The sequence below is a fragment of the Hyla sarda genome, unplaced genomic scaffold (assembly GCF_029499605.1).
Source record: "Hyla sarda isolate aHylSar1 unplaced genomic scaffold, aHylSar1.hap1 scaffold_2571, whole genome shotgun sequence".
Taxonomy (NCBI): Eukaryota; Metazoa; Chordata; class Amphibia; order Anura; family Hylidae; genus Hyla; species Hyla sarda.
Window position 1 is genome coordinate 17924 of NW_026609259.1, and position 19022 is coordinate 36945.

A 19022-nucleotide genomic window follows, 5' to 3' on the forward strand; every position below is an offset into this window, starting at 1 on the left:
TGCTCAGGCAGAGCAGTGCTGATGCTCCTCATAAAGCTGTCGCTGCTGTGAAGGTTCTAGGTGACATCACAAATCCCTATGGTTACATACACAACAAAGCTGGGTTGTTGTTGTTTACACTCTGCAAGGCCTGTGGAAGTGAGTGACATCATAGCACTGTAGTTCTGAGGGTTCTAGATGGATGCAACAATCTCCTGTTGCTTCTATGAAGGCCATAATAGACGACATCACCAAACAGCTCCATAGTCACATACACAGCAAAGGAGAGATGTTGTTTACACCTAGTGATGTCAGTGGTATTGAGTGACATCACAGCACAGTGCTAAGGCTCCTGGGCCTGGACACAGCAGCGGCTGCAATATCTCAACGGAGAATACGTTTATATATATGTGTGTGTGTGCGCGTATATATATATATATATATATATATATATATATATATATATATATTTCTCCGCCGAAATCACTTTTAAACCCATTTCCACCTTTTTTTCCCTTCTCTTCCTCTTACTTTTTTTTCACGTTTTTTTACGTTTTTCTCCTTTTCGCCTCTTTTCTGGGCGTATTATTCTTCTTTTTCTTCTTTTTTTTCGTCTAATGCATACCCCATCAGTGCAGCAATGCTTATTCAATACCGCCAGCAGATGGAGACACTGGGGGATAATTTTCTGAGGATTTATACTGATTTTTCCTGTCTGAATTTGTCGCACAGAAAGTTGCAGGCCAAATATGTGTGACATTTCTGCGACTTTAGCTTCTAGAGCATTTTTACAACATTATACATAGGTGCTGAATACATAAAAAGCGACTGTTCAGCGACAGACAAGTCGCATCGGCTGAAAGTAGGCCAGAATGTCAGTCCATGTTGGAGCAGGTTTAGATACAGTCTAAAGTATAGATCTCAAAGTCTGTGCACAGAATTTAGCAAGGGCCTCGCACCTTCTGATGCATCAGGTAGGTGCACAATAGCATAGCCTAACCCTCTGTACTTTGGTCTATATTGATGCGGGACATAGACAGCCAGCTGATGACCAATCCATTAGTGCAATGGATGGCTGGAAGCATTTGTCTTTGCCTTTGCAATACCACAGAAGCAATGCATGGTCAATGTACAGCAATGACACACCTGTGTGAACAGCAAGGAGACCCCCCCCCCCATGTTATGTTACATAGTTACATAGTTAGTACGGTCGAAAAAAGACATATGTCCATCAAGTTCAACCAGGGAATTAAGGGGTAGGGGTGTGGCGCGATATTGGGGAAGGGATGAGATTTTATATTTCTTCATAAGCATTAATCTTATTTTGTCAATTAGGAACATTCAGCACCCACCCGCTATCAAGGCAGCTGCCTATCATGTCATGCCCTACCTGCACAGGTGTGCTGGCTACTCAAATGATCCAATTAAGGAGGCCATTTAGTCAGCAGCAGCAGAAGTCCTGTGCCTGGACGCTCCAACAGGGGCCAGACACAAGCAGAAGCAGAAGCAGCAGAAGCAGCAGCAGCAGCACCACCTTTTGTTTTTTGGCTGCAGCAGCAAGGCCCACAGGGCTGGCTAGCTGGCTAGCCAGCAAGCAGGTAGCAATGAAAGTAGGAATCTTTCTTTTTAACCCTGTAAGGGTGGTGCACTGTACCCGAAGATACTGCCATATCGGGTCAATGCATAGGGCGACGGAAGCAAGCTTCGAAATCGGCCCCCGTTCTCAAAAATCCATTTAATATATGGTCCCCAGATAGGGGACGTATCAGATATTAAACTGATAAGAACAGATACTACACTTGATCTTAGCCAAAAGGCCGAGAAGCGATAACCGTGAAAGGGGCGGGCCCAACAAGGTCCCCTTCATGGGCACTATCACTGCTTGCTGTCAGGGAGGCTGCCAGACAATTTTCCATGCACACTCTGGGCTGGGGGGCAGTCAACCACCAGTACACACAGCAGAACCTAAACCCATACCATTATTGCTAAGCAGCAAGACAGGGGCCCATTGCACTCCCACGGGGCCTTTTTAAATGCAATCCATAACCCGGATTTGCCAGGAACCCTTCTTACTCCTCCTACTTGCATGTGACACTGGGCTTAGGATCTGCATAGGAAACACACACACAAGCACACACCTACCTTTGTTGCCTGCAGATGCCTCCTTGGCTGTCCCCAAACGGTATCAAACCAACACCCACGGGAAGCTGTAAGCATAGAGGACATGCCTGCACCCCATTGGACTTACCTGTGTGGGTTAAATCCGGGTTATTTGACAACATATGGCGGTGATGGTTCTGCTCAGGCAGAGCAGTGCTGATGCTCCTCATAAAGCTGTCGCTGCTGTGAAGGTTCTAGGTGACATCACAAATCCCTATGGTTACATACACAACAAAGCTGGGTTGTTGTTGTTTACACTCTGCAAGGCCTGTGGAAGTGAGTGACATCATAGCACTGTAGTTCTGAGGGTTCTAGATGGATGCAACAATCTCCTGTTGCTTCTATGAAGGCCATAATAGACGACATCACCAAACAGCTCCATAGTCACATACACAGCAAAGGAGAGATGTTGTTTACACCTAGTGATGTCAGTGGTATTGAGTGACATCACAGCACAGTGCTAAGGCTCCTGGGCCTGGACACAGCAGCGGCTGCAATATCTCAACGGAGAATACGTTTATATATATGTGTGTGTGTGCGCGTATATATATATATATATATATATATATATATATATATATATATATATTTCTCCGCCGAAATCACTTTTAAACCCATTTCCACCTTTTTTTCCCTTCTCTTCCTCTTACTTTTTTTTCACGTTTTTTTACGTTTTTCTCCTTTTCGCCTCTTTTCTGGGCGTATTATTCTTCTTTTTCTTCTTTTTTTTCGTCTAATGCATACCCCATCAGTGCAGCAATGCTTATTCAATACCGCCAGCAGATGGAGACACTGGGGGATAATTTTCTAAGGATTTATACTGATTTTTCCTGTCTGAATTTGTCGCACAGAAAGTTGCAGGCCAAATATGTGTGACATTTCTGCGACTTTAGCTTCTAGAGCATTTTTACAACATTATACATAGGTGCTGAATACATAAAAAGCGACTGTTCAGCGACAGACAAGTCGCATCGGCTGAAAGTAGGCCAGAATGTCAGTCCATGTTGGAGCAGGTTTAGATACAGTCTAAAGTATAGATCTCAAAGTCTGTGCACAGAATTTAGCAAGGGCCTCGCACCTTCTGATGCATCAGGTAGGTGCACAATAGCATAGCCTAACCCTCTGTACTTTGGTCTATATTGATGCGGGACATAGACAGCCAGCTGATGACCAATCCATTAGTGCAATGGATGGCTGGAAGCATTTGTCTTTGCCTTTGCAATACCACAGAAGCAATGCATGGTCAATGTACAGCAATGACACACCTGTGTGAACAGCCAGGAGACCCCCCCCCCCCCCCCATGTTATGTTACATAGTTACATAGTTAGTACGGTCGAAAAAAGACATATGTCCATCAAGTTCAACCAGGGAATTAAGGGGTAGGGGTGTGGCGCGATATTGGGGAAGGGATGAGATTTTATATTTCTTCATAAGCATTAATCTTATTTTGTCAATTAGGAACATTCAGCACCCACCCGCTATCAAGGCAGCTGCCTATCATGTCATGCCCTACCTGCACAGGTGTGCTGGCTACTCAAATGATCCAATTAAGGAGGCCATTTAGTCAGCAGCAGCAGAAGTCCTGTGCCTGGACGCTCCAACAGGGGCCAGACACAAGCAGAAGCAGAAGCAGCAGAAGCAGCAGCACCTTTTGTTTTTTGGCTGCAGCAGCAAGGCCCACAGGGCTGGCTAGCTGGCTAGCCAGCAAGCAGGTAGCAATGAAAGTAGGAATCTTTCTTTTTAACCCTGTAAGGGGGTGGTGCACTGTACCCGAAGATACTGCCATATCGGGTCAATGCATAGGGCGACGGAAGCAAGCTTCGAAATCGGCCCCCGTTCTCAAAAATCCATTTAATATATGGTCCCCAGATAGGGGACGTATCAGATATTAAACTGATAAGAACAGATACTACACTTGATCTTAGCCAAAAGGCCGAGAAGCGATAACCGTGAAAGGGGCGGGCCCAACAAGGTCCCCTTCATGGGCACTATCACTGCTTGCTGTCAGGGAGGCTGCCAGACAATTTTCCATGCACACTCTGGGCTGGGGGGCAGTCAACCACCAGTACACACAGCAGAACCTAAACCCATACCATTATTGCTAAGCAGCAAGACAGGGGCCCATTGCACTCCCACGGGGCCTTTTTAAATGCAATCCATAACCCGGATTTGCCAGGAACCCTTCTTACTCCTCCTACTTGCATGTGACACTGGGCTTAGGATCTGCATAGGAAACACACACACAAGCACACACCTACCTTTGTTGCCTGCAGATGCCTCCTTGGCTGTCCCCAAACGGTATCAAACCAACACCCACGGGAAGCTGTAAGCATAGAGGACATGCCTGCACCCCATTGGACTTACCTGTGTGGGTTAAATCCGGGTTATTTGACAACCTATGGCGGTGATGGTTCTGCTCAGGCAGAGCAGTGCTGATGCTCCTCATAAAGCTGTCGCTGCTGTGAAGGTTCTAGGTGACATCACAAATCCCTATGGTTACATACACAACAAAGCTGGGTTGTTGTTGTTTACACTCTGCAAGGCCTGTGGAAGTGAGTGACATCATAGCACTGTAGTTCTGAGGGTTCTAGATGGATGCAACAATCTCCTGTTGCTTCTATGAAGGCCATAATAGACGACATCACCAAACAGCTCCATAGTCACATACACAGCAAAGGAGAGATGTTGTTTACACCTAGTGATGTCAGTGGTATTGAGTGACATCACAGCACAGTGCTAAGGCTCCTGGGCCTGGACACAGCAGCGGCTGCAATATCTCAACGGAGAATACGTTTATATATATGTGTGTGTGTGCGCGTATATATATATATATATATATATATATATATATATATATATATTTCTCCGCCGAAATCACTTTTAAACCCATTTCCACCTTTTTTTTCCCTTCTCTTCCTCTTACTTTTTTTTCACGTTTTTTTACGTTTTTCTCCTTTTCGCCTCTTTTCTGGGCGTATTATTCTTCTTTTTCTTCTTTTTTTTCGTCTAATGCATACCCCATCAGTGCAGCAATGCTTATTCAATACCGCCAGCAGATGGAGACACTGGGGGATAATTTTCTAAGGATTTATACTGATTTTTCCTGTCTGAATTTGTCGCACAGAAAGTTGCAGGCCAAATATGTGTGACATTTCTGCGACTTTAGCTTCTAGAGCATTTTTACAACATTATACATAGGTGCTGAATACATAAAAAGCGACTGTTCAGCGACAGACAAGTCGCATCGGCTGAAAGTAGGCCAGAATGTCAGTCCATGTTGGAGCAGGTTTAGATACAGTCTAAAGTATAGATCTCAAAGTCTGTGCACAGAATTTAGCAAGGGCCTCGCACCTTCTGATGCATCAGGTAGGTGCACAATAGCATAGCCTAACCCTCTGTACTTTGGTCTATATTGATGCGGGACATAGACAGCCAGCTGATGACCAATCCATTAGTGCAATGGATGGCTGGAAGCATTTGTCTTTGCCTTTGCAATACCACAGAAGCAATGCATGGTCAATGTACAGCAATGACACACCTGTGTGAACAGCCAGGAGACCCCCCCCCCCCCCCCATGTTATGTTACATAGTTACATAGTTAGTACGGTCGAAAAAAGACATATGTCCATCAAGTTCAACCAGGGAATTAAGGGGTAGGGGTGTGGCGCGATATTGGGGAAGGGATGAGATTTTATATTTCTTCATAAGCATTAATCTTATTTTGTCAATTAGGAACATTCAGCACCCACCCGCTATCAAGACAGCTGCCTATCATGTCATGCCCTACCTGCACAGGTGTGCTGGCTACTCAAATGATCCAATTAAGGAGGCCATTTAGTCAGCAGCAGCAGAAGTCCTGTGCCTGGACGCTCCAACAGGGGCCAGACACAAGCAGAAGCAGAAGCAGCAGAAGCAGCAGCAGCAGCACCACCTTTTGTTTTTTGGCTGCAGCAGCAAGGCCCACAGGGCTGGCTAGCTGGCTAGCCAGCAAGCAGGTAGCAATGAAAGTAGGAATCTTTCTTTTTAACCCTGTAAGGGGGTGGTGCACTGTACCCGAAGATACTGCCATATCGGGTCAATGCATAGGGCGACGGAAGCAAGCTTCGAAATCGGCCCCCGTTCTCAAAAATCCATTTAATATATGGTCCCCAGATAGGGGACGTATCAGATATTAAACTGATAAGAACAGATACTACACTTGATCTTAGCCAAAAGGCCGAGAAGCGATAACCGTGAAAGGGGCGGGCCCAACAAGGTCCCCTTCATGGGCACTATCACTGCTTGCTGTCAGGGAGGCTGCCAGACAATTTTCCATGCACACTCTGGGCTGGGGGGCAGTCAACCACCAGTACACACAGCAGAACCTAAACCCATACCATTATTGCTAAGCAGCAAGACAGGGGCCCATTGCACTCCCACGGGGCCTTTTTAAATGCAATCCATAACCCGGATTTGCCAGGAACCCTTCTTACTCCTCCTACTTGCATGTGACACTGGGCTTAGGATCTGCATAGGAAACACACACACAAGCACACACCTACCTTTGTTGCCTGCAGATGCCTCCTTGGCTGTCCCCAAACGGTATCAAACCAACACCCACGGGAAGCTGTAAGCATAGAGGACATGCCTGCACCCCATTGGACTTACCTGTGTGGGTTAAATCCGGGTTATTTGACAACCTATGGCGGTGATGGTTCTGCTCAGGCAGAGCAGTGCTGATGCTCCTCATAAAGCTGTCGCTGCTGTGAAGGTTCTAGGTGACATCACAAATCCCTATGGTTACATACACAACAAAGCTGGGTTGTTGTTGTTTACACTCTGCAAGGCCTGTGGAAGTGAGTGACATCATAGCACTGTAGTTCTGAGGGTTCTAGATGGATGCAACAATCTCCTGTTGCTTCTATGAAGGCCATAATAGACGACATCACCAAACAGCTCCATAGTCACATACACAGCAAAGGAGAGATGTTGTTTACACCTAGTGATGTCAGTGGTATTGAGTGACATCACAGCACAGTGCTAAGGCTCCTGGGCCTGGACACAGCAGCGGCTGCAATATCTCAACGGAGAATACGTTTATATATATGTGTGTGTGTGCGCGTATATATATATATATATATATATATATATATATATATATATATATTTCTCCGCCAAAATCACTTTTAAACCCATTTCCACCTTTTTTTCCCTTCTCTTCCTCTTACTTTTTTTTCACGTTTTTTTACGTTTTTCTCCTTTTCGCCTCTTTTCTGGGCGTATTATTCTTCTTTTTCTTCTTTTTTTTCGTCTAATGCATACCCCATCAGTGCAGCAATGCTTATTCAATACCGCCAGCAGATGGAGACACTGGGGGATAATTTTCTAAGGATTTATACTGATTTTTCCTGTCTGAATTTGTCGCACAGAAAGTTGCAGGCCAAATATGTGTGACATTTCTGCGACTTTAGCTTCTAGAGCATTTTTACAACATTATACATAGGTGCTGAATACATAAAAAGCGACTGTTCAGCGACAGACAAGTCGCATCGGCTGAAAGTAGGCCAGAATGTCAGTCCATGTTGGAGCAGGTTTAGATACAGTCTAAAGTATAGATCTCAAAGTCTGTGCACAGAATTTAGCAAGGGCCTCGCACCTTCTGATGCATCAGGTAGGTGCACAATAGCATAGCCTAACCCTCTGTACTTTGGTCTATATTGATGCGGGACATAGACAGCCAGCTGATGACCAATCCATTAGTGCAATGGATGGCTGGAAGCATTTGTCTTTGCCTTTGCAATACCACAGAAGCAATGCATGGTCAATGTACAGCAATGACACACCTGTGTGAACAGCCAGGAGACCCCCCCCCCCCCCCCATGTTATGTTACATAGTTACATAGTTAGTACGGTCGAAAAAAGACATATGTCCATCAAGTTCAACCAGGGAATTAAGGGGTAGGGGTGTGGCGCGATATTGGGGAAGGGATGAGATTTTATATTTCTTCATAAGCATTAATCTTATTTTGTCAATTAGGAACATTCAGCACCCACCCGCTATCAAGGCAGCTGCCTATCATGTCATGCCCTACCTGCACAGGTGTGCTGGCTACTCAAATGATCCAATTAAGGAGGCCATTTAGTCAGCAGCAGCAGAAGTCCTGTGCCTGGACGCTCCAACAGGGGCCAGACACAAGCAGAAGCAGAAGCAGCAGAAGCAGCAGCAGCAGCACCACCTTTTGTTTTTTGGCTGCAGCAGCAAGGCCCACAGGGCTGGCTAGCTGGCTAGCCAGCAAGCAGGTAGCAATGAAAGTAGGAATCTTTCTTTTTAACCCTGTAAGGGGGTGGTGCACTGTACCCGAAGATACTGCCATATCGGGTCAATGCATAGGGCGACGGAAGCAAGCTTCGAAATCGGCCCCCGTTCTCAAAAATCCATTTAATATATGGTCCCCAGATAGGGGACGTATCAGATATTAAACTGATAAGAACAGATACTACACTTGATCTTAGCCAAAAGGCCGAGAAGCGATAACCGTGAAAGGGGCGGGCCCAACAAGGTCCCCTTCATGGGCACTATCACTGCTTGCTGTCAGGGAGGCTGCCAGACAATTTTCCATGCACACTCTGGGCTGGGGGGCAGTCAACCACCAGTACACACAGCAGAACCTAAACCCATACCATTATTGCTAAGCAGCAAGACAGGGGCCCATTGCACTCCCACGGGGCCTTTTTAAATGCAATCCATAACCCGGATTTGCCAGGAACCCTTCTTACTCCTCCTACTTGCATGTGACACTGGGCTTAGGATCTGCATAGGAAACACACACACAAGCACACACCTACCTTTGTTGCCTGCAGATGCCTCCTTGGCTGTCCCCAAACGGTATCAAACCAACACCCACGGGAAGCTGTAAGCATAGAGGACATGCCTGCACCCCATTGGACTTACCTGTGTGGGTTAAATCCGGGTTATTTGACAACCTATGGCGGTGATGGTTCTGCTCAGGCAGAGCAGTGCTGATGCTCCTCATAAAGCTGTCGCTGCTGTGAAGGTTCTAGGTGACATCACAAATCCCTATGGTTACATACACAACAAAGCTGGGTTGTTGTTGTTTACACTCTGCAAGGCCTGTGGAAGTGAGTGACATCATAGCACTGTAGTTCTGAGGGTTCTAGATGGATGCAACAATCTCCTGTTGCTTCTATGAAGGCCATAATAGACGACATCACCAAACAGCTCCATAGTCACATACACAGCAAAGGAGAGATGTTGTTTACACCTAGTGATGTCAGTGGTATTGAGTGACATCACAGCACAGTGCTAAGGCTCCTGGGCCTGGACACAGCAGCGGCTGCAATATCTCAACGGAGAATACGTTTATATATATGTGTGTGTGTGCGCGTATATATATATATATATATATATATATATATATTTCTCCGCCGAAATCACTTTTAAACCCATTTCCACCTTTTTTTCCCTTCTCTTCCTCTTACTTTTTTTTCACGTTTTTTTACGTTTTTCTCCTTTTCGCCTCTTTTCTGGGCGTATTATTCTTCTTTTTCTTCTTTTTTTTCGTCTAATGCATACCCCATCAGTGCAGCAATGCTTATTCAATACCGCCAGCAGATGGAGACACTGGGGGATAATTTTCTAAGGATTTATACTGATTTTTCCTGTCTGAATTTGTCGCACAGAAAGTTGCAGGCCAAATATGTGTGACATTTCTGCGACTTTAGCTTCTAGAGCATTTTTACAACATTATACATAGGTGCTGAATACATAAAAAGCGACTGTTCAGCGACAGACAAGTCGCATCGGCTGAAAGTAGGCCAGAATGTCAGTCCATGTTGGAGCAGGTTTAGATACAGTCTAAAGTATAGATCTCAAAGTCTGTGCACAGAATTTAGCAAGGGCCTCACACCTTCTGATGCATCAGGTAGGTGCACAATAGCATAGCCTAACCCTCTGTACTTTGGTCTATATTGATGCGGGACATAGACAGCCAGCTGATGACCAATCCATTAGTGCAATGGATGGCTGGAAGCATTTGTCTTTGCCTTTGCAATACCACAGAAGCAATGCATGGTCAATGTACAGCAATGACACACCTGTGTGAACAGCCAGGAGACACCCCCCCCCCCCCATGTTATGTTACATAGTTACATAGTTAGTACGGTCGAAAAAAGACATATGTCCATCAAGTTCAACCAGGGAATTAAGGGGTAGGGGTGTGGCGCGATATTGGGGAAGGGATGAGATTTAATATTTCTTCATAAGCATTAATCTTATTTTGTCAATTAGGAACATTCAGCACCCACCCGCTATCAAGGCAGCTGCCTATCATGTCATGCCCTACCTGCACAGGTGTGCTGGCTACTCAAATGATCCAATTAAGGAGGCCATTTAGTCAGCAGCAGCAGAAGTCCTGTGCCTGGACGCTCCAACAGGGGCCAGACACAAGCAGAAGCAGAAGCAGCAGAAGCAGCAGCAGCAGCACCACCTTTTGTTTTTTGGCTGCAGCAGCAAGGCCCACAGGGCTGGCTAGCTGGCTAGCCAGCAAGCAGGTAGCAATGAAAGTAGGAATCTTTCTTTTTAACCCTGTAAGGGGGTGGTGCACTGTACCCGAAGATACTGCCATATCGGGTCAATGCATAGGGCGACGGAAGCAAGCTTCGAAATCGGCCCCCGTTCTCAAAAATCCATTTAATATATGGTCCCCAGATAGGGGACGTATCAGATATTAAACTGATAAGAACAGATACTACACTTGATCTTAGCCAAAAGGCCGAGAAGCGATAACCGTGAAAGGGGCGGGCCCAACAAGGTCCCCTTCATGGGCACTATCACTGCTTGCTGTCAGGGAGGCTGCCAGACAATTTTCCATGCACACTCTGGGCTGGGGGGCAGTCAACCACCAGTACACACAGCAGAACCTAAACCCATACCATTATTGCTAAGCAGCAAGACAGGGGCCCATTGCACTCCCACGGGGCCTTTTTAAATGCAATCCATAACCCGGATTTGCCAGGAACCCTTCTTACTCCTCCTACTTGCATGTGACACTGGGCTTAGGATCTGCATAGGAAACACACACACAAGCACACACCTACCTTTGTTGCCTGCAGATGCCTCCTTGGCTGTCCCCAAACGGTATCAAACCAACACCCACGGGAAGCTGTAAGCATAGAGGACATGCCTGCACCCCATTGGACTTACCTGTGTGGGTTAAATCCGGGTTATTTGACAACCTATGGCGGTGATGGTTCTGCTCAGGCAGAGCAGTGCTGATGCTCCTCATAAAGCTATCGCTGCTGTGAAGGTTCTAGGTGACATCACAAATCCCTATGGTTACATACACAACAAAGCTGGGTTGTTGTTGTTTACACTCTGCAAGGCCTGTGGAAGTGAGTGACATCATAGCACTGTAGTTCTGAGGGTTCTAGATGGATGCAACAATCTCCTGTTGCTTCTATGAAGGCCATAATAGACGACATCACCAAACAGCTCCATAGTCACATACACAGCAAAGGAGAGATGTTGTTTACACCTAGTGATGTCAGTGGTATTGAGTGACATCACAGCACAGTGCTAAGGCTCCTGGGCCTGGACACAGCAGCGGCTGCAATATCTCAACGGAGAATACGTTTATATATATGTGTGTGTGTGCGCGTATATATATATATATATATATATATATATATATATATATATATATATATATATTCTCCGCCGAAATCACTTTTAAACCCATTTCCACCTTTTTTTCCCTTCTCTTCCTCTTACTTTTTTTTCACGTTTTTTTACGTTTTTCTCCTTTTCGCCTCTTTTCTGGGCGTATTATTCTTCTTTTTCTTCTTTTTTTTCGTCTAATGCATACCCCATCAGTGCAGCAATGCTTATTCAATACCGCCAGCAGATGGAGACACTGGGGGATAATTTTCTAAGGATTTATACTGATTTTTCCTGTCTGAATTTGTCGCACAGAAAGTTGCAGGCCAAATATGTGTGACATTTCTGCGACTTTAGCTTCTAGAGCATTTTTACAACATTATACATAGGTGCTGAATACATAAAAAGCGACTGTTCAGCGACAGACAAGTCGCATCGGCTGAAAGTAGGCCAGAATGTCAGTCCATGTTGGAGCAGGTTTAGATACAGTCTAAAGTATAGATCTCAAAGTCTGTGCACAGAATTTAGCAAGGGCCTCGCACCTTCTGATGCATCAGGTAGGTGCACAATAGCATAGCCTAACCCTCTGTACTTTGGTCTATATTGATGCGGGACATAGACAGCCAGCTGATGACCAATCCATTAGTGCAATGGATGGCTGGAAGCATTTGTCTTTGCCTTTGCAATACCACAGAAGCAATGCATGGTCAATGTACAGCAATGACACACCTGTGTGAACAGCCAGGAGACCCCCCCCCCCCCCCCCATGTTATGTTACATAGTTACATAGTTAGTACGGTCGAAAAAAGACATATGTCCATCAAGTTCAACCAGGGAATTAAGGGGTAGGGGTGTGGCGCGATATTGGGGAAGGGATGAGATTTTATATTTCTTCATAAGCATTAATCTTATTTTGTCAATTAGGAACATTCAGCACCCACCCGCTATCAAGGCAGCTGCCTATCATGTCATGCCCTACCTGCACAGGTGTGCTGGCTACTCAAATGATCCAATTAAGGAGGCCATTTAGTCAGCAGCAGCAGAAGTCCTGTGCCTGGACGCTCCAACAGGGGCCAGACACAAGCAGAAGCAGAAGCAGCAGAAGCAGCAGCAGCAGCACCACCTTTTGTTTTTTGGCTGCAGCAGCAAGGCCCACAGGGCTGGCTAGCTGGCTAGCCAGCAAGCAGGTAGCAATGAAAGTAGGAATCTTTCTTTTTAACCCTGTAAGGGGGTGGTGCACTGTACCCGAAGATACTGCCATATCGGGTCAATGCATAGGGCGACGGAAGCAAGCTTCGAAATCGGCCCCCGTTCTCAAAAATCCATTTAATATATGGTCCCCAGATAGGGGACGTATCAGATATTAAACTGATAAGAACAGATACTACACTTGATCTTAGCCAAAAGGCCGAGAAGCGATAACCGTGAAAGGGGCGGGCCCAACAAGGTCCCCTTCATGGGCACTATCACTGCTTGCTGTCAGGGAGGCTGCCAGACAATTTTCCATGCACACTCTGGGCTGGGGGGCAGTCAACCACCAGTACACACAGCAGAACCTAAACCCATACCATTATTGCTAAGCAGCAAGACAGGGGCCCATTGCACTCCCACGGGGCCTTTTTAAATGCAATCCATAACCCGGATTTGCCAGGAACCCTTCTTACTCCTCCTACTTGCATGTGACACTGGGCTTAGGATCTGCATAGGAAACACACACACAAGCACACACCTACCTTTGTTGCCTGCAGATGCCTCCTTGGCTGTCCCCAAACGGTATCAAACCAACACCCACGGGAAGCTGTAAGCATAGAGGACATGCCTGCACCCCATTGGACTTACCTGTGTGGGTTAAATCCGGGTTATTTGACAACCTATGGCGGTGATGGTTCTGCTCAGGCAGAGCAGTGCTGATGCTCCTCATAAAGCTGTCGCTGCTGTGAAGGTTCTAGGTGACATCACAAATCCCTATGGTTACATACACAACAAAGCTGGGTTGTTGTTGTTTACACTCTGCAAGGCCTGTGGAAGTGAGTGACATCATAGCACTGTAGTTCTGAGGGTTCTAGATGGATGCAACAATCTCCTGTTGCTTCTATGAAGGCCATAATAGACGACATCACCAAACAGCTCCATAGTCACATACACAGCAAAGGAGAGATGTTGTTTACACCTAGTGATGTCAGTGGTATTGAGTGACATCACAGCACAGTGCTAAGGCTCCTGGGCCTGGACACAGCAGCGGCTGCAATATCTCAACGGAGAATACGTTTATATATATGTGTGTGTGTGCGCGTATATATATATATATATATATATATATATATATATATATATTTCTCCGCCGAAATCACTTTTAAACCCATTTCCACCTTTTTTTCCCTTCTCTTCCTCTTACTTTTTTTTCACGTTTTTTTACGTTTTTCTCCTTTTCGCCTCTTTTCTGGGCGTATTATTCTTCTTTTTCTTCTTTTTTTTCGTCTAATGCATACCCCATCAGTGCAGCAATGCTTATTCAATACCGCCAGCAGATGGAGACACTGGGGGATAATTTTCTAAGGATTTATACTGATTTTTCCTGTCTGAATTTGTCGCACAGAAAGTTGCAGGCCAAATATGTGTGACATTTCTGCGACTTTAGCTTCTAGAGCATTTTTACAACATTATACATAGGTGCTGAATACATAAAAAGCGACTGTTCAGCGACAGACAAGTCGCATCGGCTGAAAGTAGGCCAGAATGTCAGTCCATGTTGGAGCAGGTTTAGATACAGTCTAAAGTATAGATCTCAAAGTCTGTGCACAGAATTTAGCAAGGGCCTCGCACCTTCTGATGCATCAGGTAGGTGCACAATAGCATAGCCTAACCCTCTGTACTTTGGTCTATATTGATGCGGGACATAGACAGCCAGCTGATGACCAATCCATTAGTGCAATGGATGGCTGGAAGCATTTGTCTTTGCCTTTGCAATACCACAGAAGCAATGCATGGTCAATGTACAGCAATGACACACCTGTGTGAACAGCCAGGAGACCCCCCCCCCCCATGTTATGTTACATAGTTACATAGTTAGTACGGTCGAAAAAAGACATATGTCCATCAAGTTCAACCAGGGAATTAAGGGGTAGGGGTGTGGCGCGATATTGGGGAAGGGATGAGATTTTATATTTCTTCATAAGCATTAATCTTATTTTGTCAATTAGGAACATTCAGCACCCACCCGCTATCAAGGCAGCTGCCTATCATGTCATGCCCTACCTGCACAGGTGTGCTGGCTACTCAAATGATCCAATTAAGGAGGCCATTTAGTCAGCAGCAGCAGAAGTCCTGTGCCTGGACGCTCCAACAGGGGCCAGACACAAGCAGAAGCAGAAGCAGCAGAAGCAGCAGAAGCAGCAGCAGCAGCACCACCTTTTGTTTTTTGGCTGCAGCAGCAAGGCCCACAGGGCTGGCTAGCTGGCTAGCCAGCAAGCAGGTAGCAATGAAAGTAGGAATCTTTCTTTTTAACCCTGTAAGGGGGTGGTGCACTGTACCCGAAGATACTGCCATATCGGGTCAATGCATAGGGCGACGGAAGCAAGCTTCGAAATCGGCCCCCGTTCTCAAAAATCCATTTAATATATGGTCCCCAGATAGGGGACGTATCAGATATTAAACTGATAAGAACAGATACTACACTTGATCTTAGCCAAAAGGCCGAGAAGCGATAACCGTGAAAGGGGCGGGCCCAACAAGGTCCCCTTCATGGGCACTATCACTGCTTGCTGTCAGGGAGGCTGCCAGACAATTTTCCATGCACACTCTGGGCTGGGGGGCAGTCAACCACCAGTACACACAGCAGAACCTAAACCCATACCATTATTGCTAAGCAGCAAGACAGGGGCCCATTGCACTCCCACGGGGCCTTTTTAAATGCAATCCATAACCCGGATTTGCCAGGAACCCTTCTTACTCCTCCTACTTGCATGTGACACTGGGCTTAGGATCTGCATAGGAAACACACACACAAGCACACACCTACCTTTGTTGCCTGCAGATGCCTCCTTGGCTGTCCCCAAACGGTATCAAACCAACACCCACGGGAAGCTGTAAGCATAGAGGACATGCCTGCACCCCATTGGACTTACCTGTGTGGGTTAAATCCGGGTTATTTGACAACCTATGGCGGTGATGGTTCTGCTCAGGCAGAGCAGTGCTGATGCTCCTCATAAAGCTATCGCTGCTGTGAAGGTTCTAGGTGACATCACAAATCCCTATGGTTACATACACAACAAAGCTGGGTTGTTGTTGTTTACACTCTGCAAGGCCTGTGGAAGTGAGTGACATCATAGCACTGTAGTTCTGAGGGTTCTAGATGGATGCAACAATCTCCTGTTGCTTCTATGAAGGCCATAATAGACGACATCACCAAACAGCTCCATAGTCACATACACAGCAAAGGAGAGATGTTGTTTACACCTAGTGATGTCAGTGGTATTGAGTGACATCACAGCACAGTGCTAAGGCTCCTGGGCCTGGACACAGCAGCGGCTGCAATATCTCAACGGAGAATACGTTTATATATATGTGTGTGTGTGCGCGTATATATATATATATATATATATATATATATATATATATATATATATTTCTCCGCCGAAATCACTTTTAAACCCATTTCCACCTTTTTTTCCCTTCTCTTCCTCTTACTTTTTTTTCACGTTTTTTTACGTTTTTCTCCTTTTCGCCTCTTTTCTGGGCGTATTATTCTTCTTTTTCTTCTTTTTTTTCGTCTAATGCATACCCCATCAGTGCAGCAATGCTTATTCAATACCGCCAGCAGATGGAGACACTGGGGGATAATTTTCTAAGGATTTATACTGATTTTTCCTGTCTGAATTTGTCGCACAGAAAGTTGCAGGCCAAATATGTGTGACATTTCTGCGACTTTAGCTTCTAGAGCATTTTTACAACATTATACATAGGTGCTGAATACATAAAAAGCGACTGTTCAGCGACAGACAAGTCGCATCGGCTGAAAGTAGGCCAGAATGTCAGTCCATGTTGGAGCAGGTTTAGATACAGTCTAAAGTATAGATCTCAAAGTCTGTGCACAGAATTTAGCAAGGGCCTCGCACCTTCTGATGCATCAGGTAGGTGCACAATAGCATAGCCTAACCCTCTGTACTTTGGTCTATATTGATGCGGGACATAGACAGCCAGCTGATGACCAATCCATTAGTGCAATGGATGGCTGGAAGCATTTGTCTTTGCCTTTGCAATACCACAGAAGCAATGCATGGTCAATGTACAGCAATGACACACCTGTGTGAACAGCCAGGAGACCCCCCCCCCCCCCCCATGTTATGTTACATAGTTACATAGTTAGTACGGTCGAAAAAAGACATATGTCCATCAAGTTCAACCAGGGAATTAAGGGGTAGGGGTGTGGCGCGATATTGGGGAAGGGATGAGATTTTATATTTCTTCATAAGCATTAATCTTATTTTGTCAATTAGGAACATTCAGCACCCACCCGCTATCAAGGCAGCTGCCTATCATGTCATGCCCTACCTGCACAGGTGTGCTGGCTACTCAAATGATCCAATTAAGGAGGCCATTTAGTCAGCAGCAGCAGAAGTCCTGTGCCTGGACGCTCCAACAGGGGCCAGACACAAGCAGAAGCAGAAGCAGCAGAAGCAGCAGCAGCAGCACCACCTTTTGTTTTTTGGCTGCAGCAGCAAGGCCCACAGGGCTGGCTAGCTGGCTAGCCAGCAAGCAGGTAGCAATGAAAGTAGGAATCTTTCTTTTTAACCCTGTAAGGGGGTGGTGCACTGTACCCGAAGATACTGCCATATCGGGTCAATGCATAGGGCGACGGAAGCAAGCTTCGAAATCGGCCCCCGTTCTCAAAAATCCATTTAATATATGGTCCCCAGATAGGGGACGTATCAGATATTAAACTGATAAGAACAGATACTACACTTGATCTTAGCCAAAAGGCCGAGAAGCGATAACCGTGAAAGGGGCGGGCCCAACAAGGTCCCCTTCATGGGCACTATCACTGCTTGCTGTCAGGGAGGCTGCCAGACAATTTTCCATGCACACTCTGGGCTGGGGGGCAGTCAACCACCAGTACACACAGCAGAACCTAAACCCATACCATTATTGCTAAGCAGCAAGACAGGGGCCCATTGCACTCCCACGGGGCCTTTTTAAATGCAATCCATAACCCGGATTTGCCAGGAACCCTTCTTACTCCTCCTACTTGCATGTGACACTGGGCTTAGGATCTGCATAGGAAACACACACACAAGCACACACCTACCTTTGTTGCCTGCAGATGCCTCCTTGGCTGTCCCCAAACGGTATCAAACCAACACCCACGGGAAGCTGTAAGCATAGAGGACATGCCTGCACCCCATTGGACTTACCTGTGTGGGTTAAATCCGGGTTATTTGACAACCTATGGCGGTGATGGTTCTGCTCAGGCAGAGCAGTGCTGATGCTCCTCATAAAGCTGTCGCTGCTGTGAAGGTTCTAGGTGACATCACAAATCCCTATGGTTACATACACAACAAAGCTGGGTTGTTGTTGTTTACACTCTGCAAGGCCTGTGGAAGTGAGTGACATCATAGCACTGTAGTTCTGAGGGTTCTAGATGGATGCAACAATCTCCTGTTGCTTCTATGAAGGCCATAATAGACGACATCACCAAACAGCTCCATAGTCACATACACAGCAAAGGAGAGATGTTGTTTACACCTAGTGATGTCAGTGGTATTGAGTGACATCACAGCACAGTGCTAAGGCTCCTGGGCCTGGACACAGCAGCGGCTGCAATATCTCAACGGAGAATACGTTTATATATATGTGTGTGTGTGCGCGTATATATATATATATATATATATATATATATATATATATATATATTTCTCCGCCGAAATCACTTTTAAACCCATTTCCACCTTTTTTTCCCTTCTCTTCCTCTTACTTTTTTTTCACGTTTTTTTACGTTTTTCTCCTTTTCGCCTCTTTTCTGGGCGTATTATTCTTCTTTTTCTTCTTTTTTTTTCATCTAATGCATACCCCATCAGTGCAGCAATGCTTATTCAATACCGCCAGCAGATGGAGACACTGGGGGATAATTTTCTAAGGATTTATACTGATTTTTCCTGTCTGAATTTGTCGCACAGAAAGTTGCAGGCCAAATATGTGTGACATTTCTGCGACTTTAGCTTCTAGAGCATT

General features: G+C 45.8%; 8 non-coding genes across 8 annotated transcripts; all 8 read right to left on the reverse strand.

Annotated features, from left to right (window-relative positions):
- Positions 1 to 1617: 1617 nt before the first annotated feature.
- LOC130323991 (U2 spliceosomal RNA) lies at positions 1618 to 1808 on the reverse strand. Its single transcript, XR_008869151.1, has one exon. It is a non-coding gene; the product is annotated as a U2 spliceosomal RNA (small nuclear RNA).
- A 2086-nt stretch (positions 1809 to 3894) lies between these two features.
- On the reverse strand, positions 3895 to 4085 carry LOC130323983 (U2 spliceosomal RNA). Its single transcript, XR_008869144.1, has one exon. It is a non-coding gene; the product is annotated as a U2 spliceosomal RNA (small nuclear RNA).
- Positions 4086 to 6177: 2092 nt separating this feature from the next.
- Positions 6178 to 6368, reverse strand: LOC130323984 (U2 spliceosomal RNA). Its single transcript, XR_008869145.1, has one exon. It is a non-coding gene; the product is annotated as a U2 spliceosomal RNA (small nuclear RNA).
- A 2093-nt stretch (positions 6369 to 8461) lies between these two features.
- Positions 8462 to 8652, reverse strand: LOC130323985 (U2 spliceosomal RNA). The gene has a single exon (XR_008869146.1). It is a non-coding gene; the product is annotated as a U2 spliceosomal RNA (small nuclear RNA).
- A 2080-nt stretch (positions 8653 to 10732) lies between these two features.
- On the reverse strand, positions 10733 to 10923 carry LOC130323986 (U2 spliceosomal RNA). Its single transcript, XR_008869147.1, has one exon. It is a non-coding gene; the product is annotated as a U2 spliceosomal RNA (small nuclear RNA).
- Positions 10924 to 13024: 2101 nt separating this feature from the next.
- Positions 13025 to 13215, reverse strand: LOC130323988 (U2 spliceosomal RNA). Its single transcript, XR_008869148.1, has one exon. It is a non-coding gene; the product is annotated as a U2 spliceosomal RNA (small nuclear RNA).
- Positions 13216 to 15309: 2094 nt separating this feature from the next.
- On the reverse strand, positions 15310 to 15500 carry LOC130323989 (U2 spliceosomal RNA). Its single transcript, XR_008869149.1, has one exon. It is a non-coding gene; the product is annotated as a U2 spliceosomal RNA (small nuclear RNA).
- Positions 15501 to 17595: 2095 nt separating this feature from the next.
- On the reverse strand, positions 17596 to 17786 carry LOC130323990 (U2 spliceosomal RNA). The gene has a single exon (XR_008869150.1). It is a non-coding gene; the product is annotated as a U2 spliceosomal RNA (small nuclear RNA).
- Positions 17787 to 19022: the final 1236 nt, after the last annotated feature.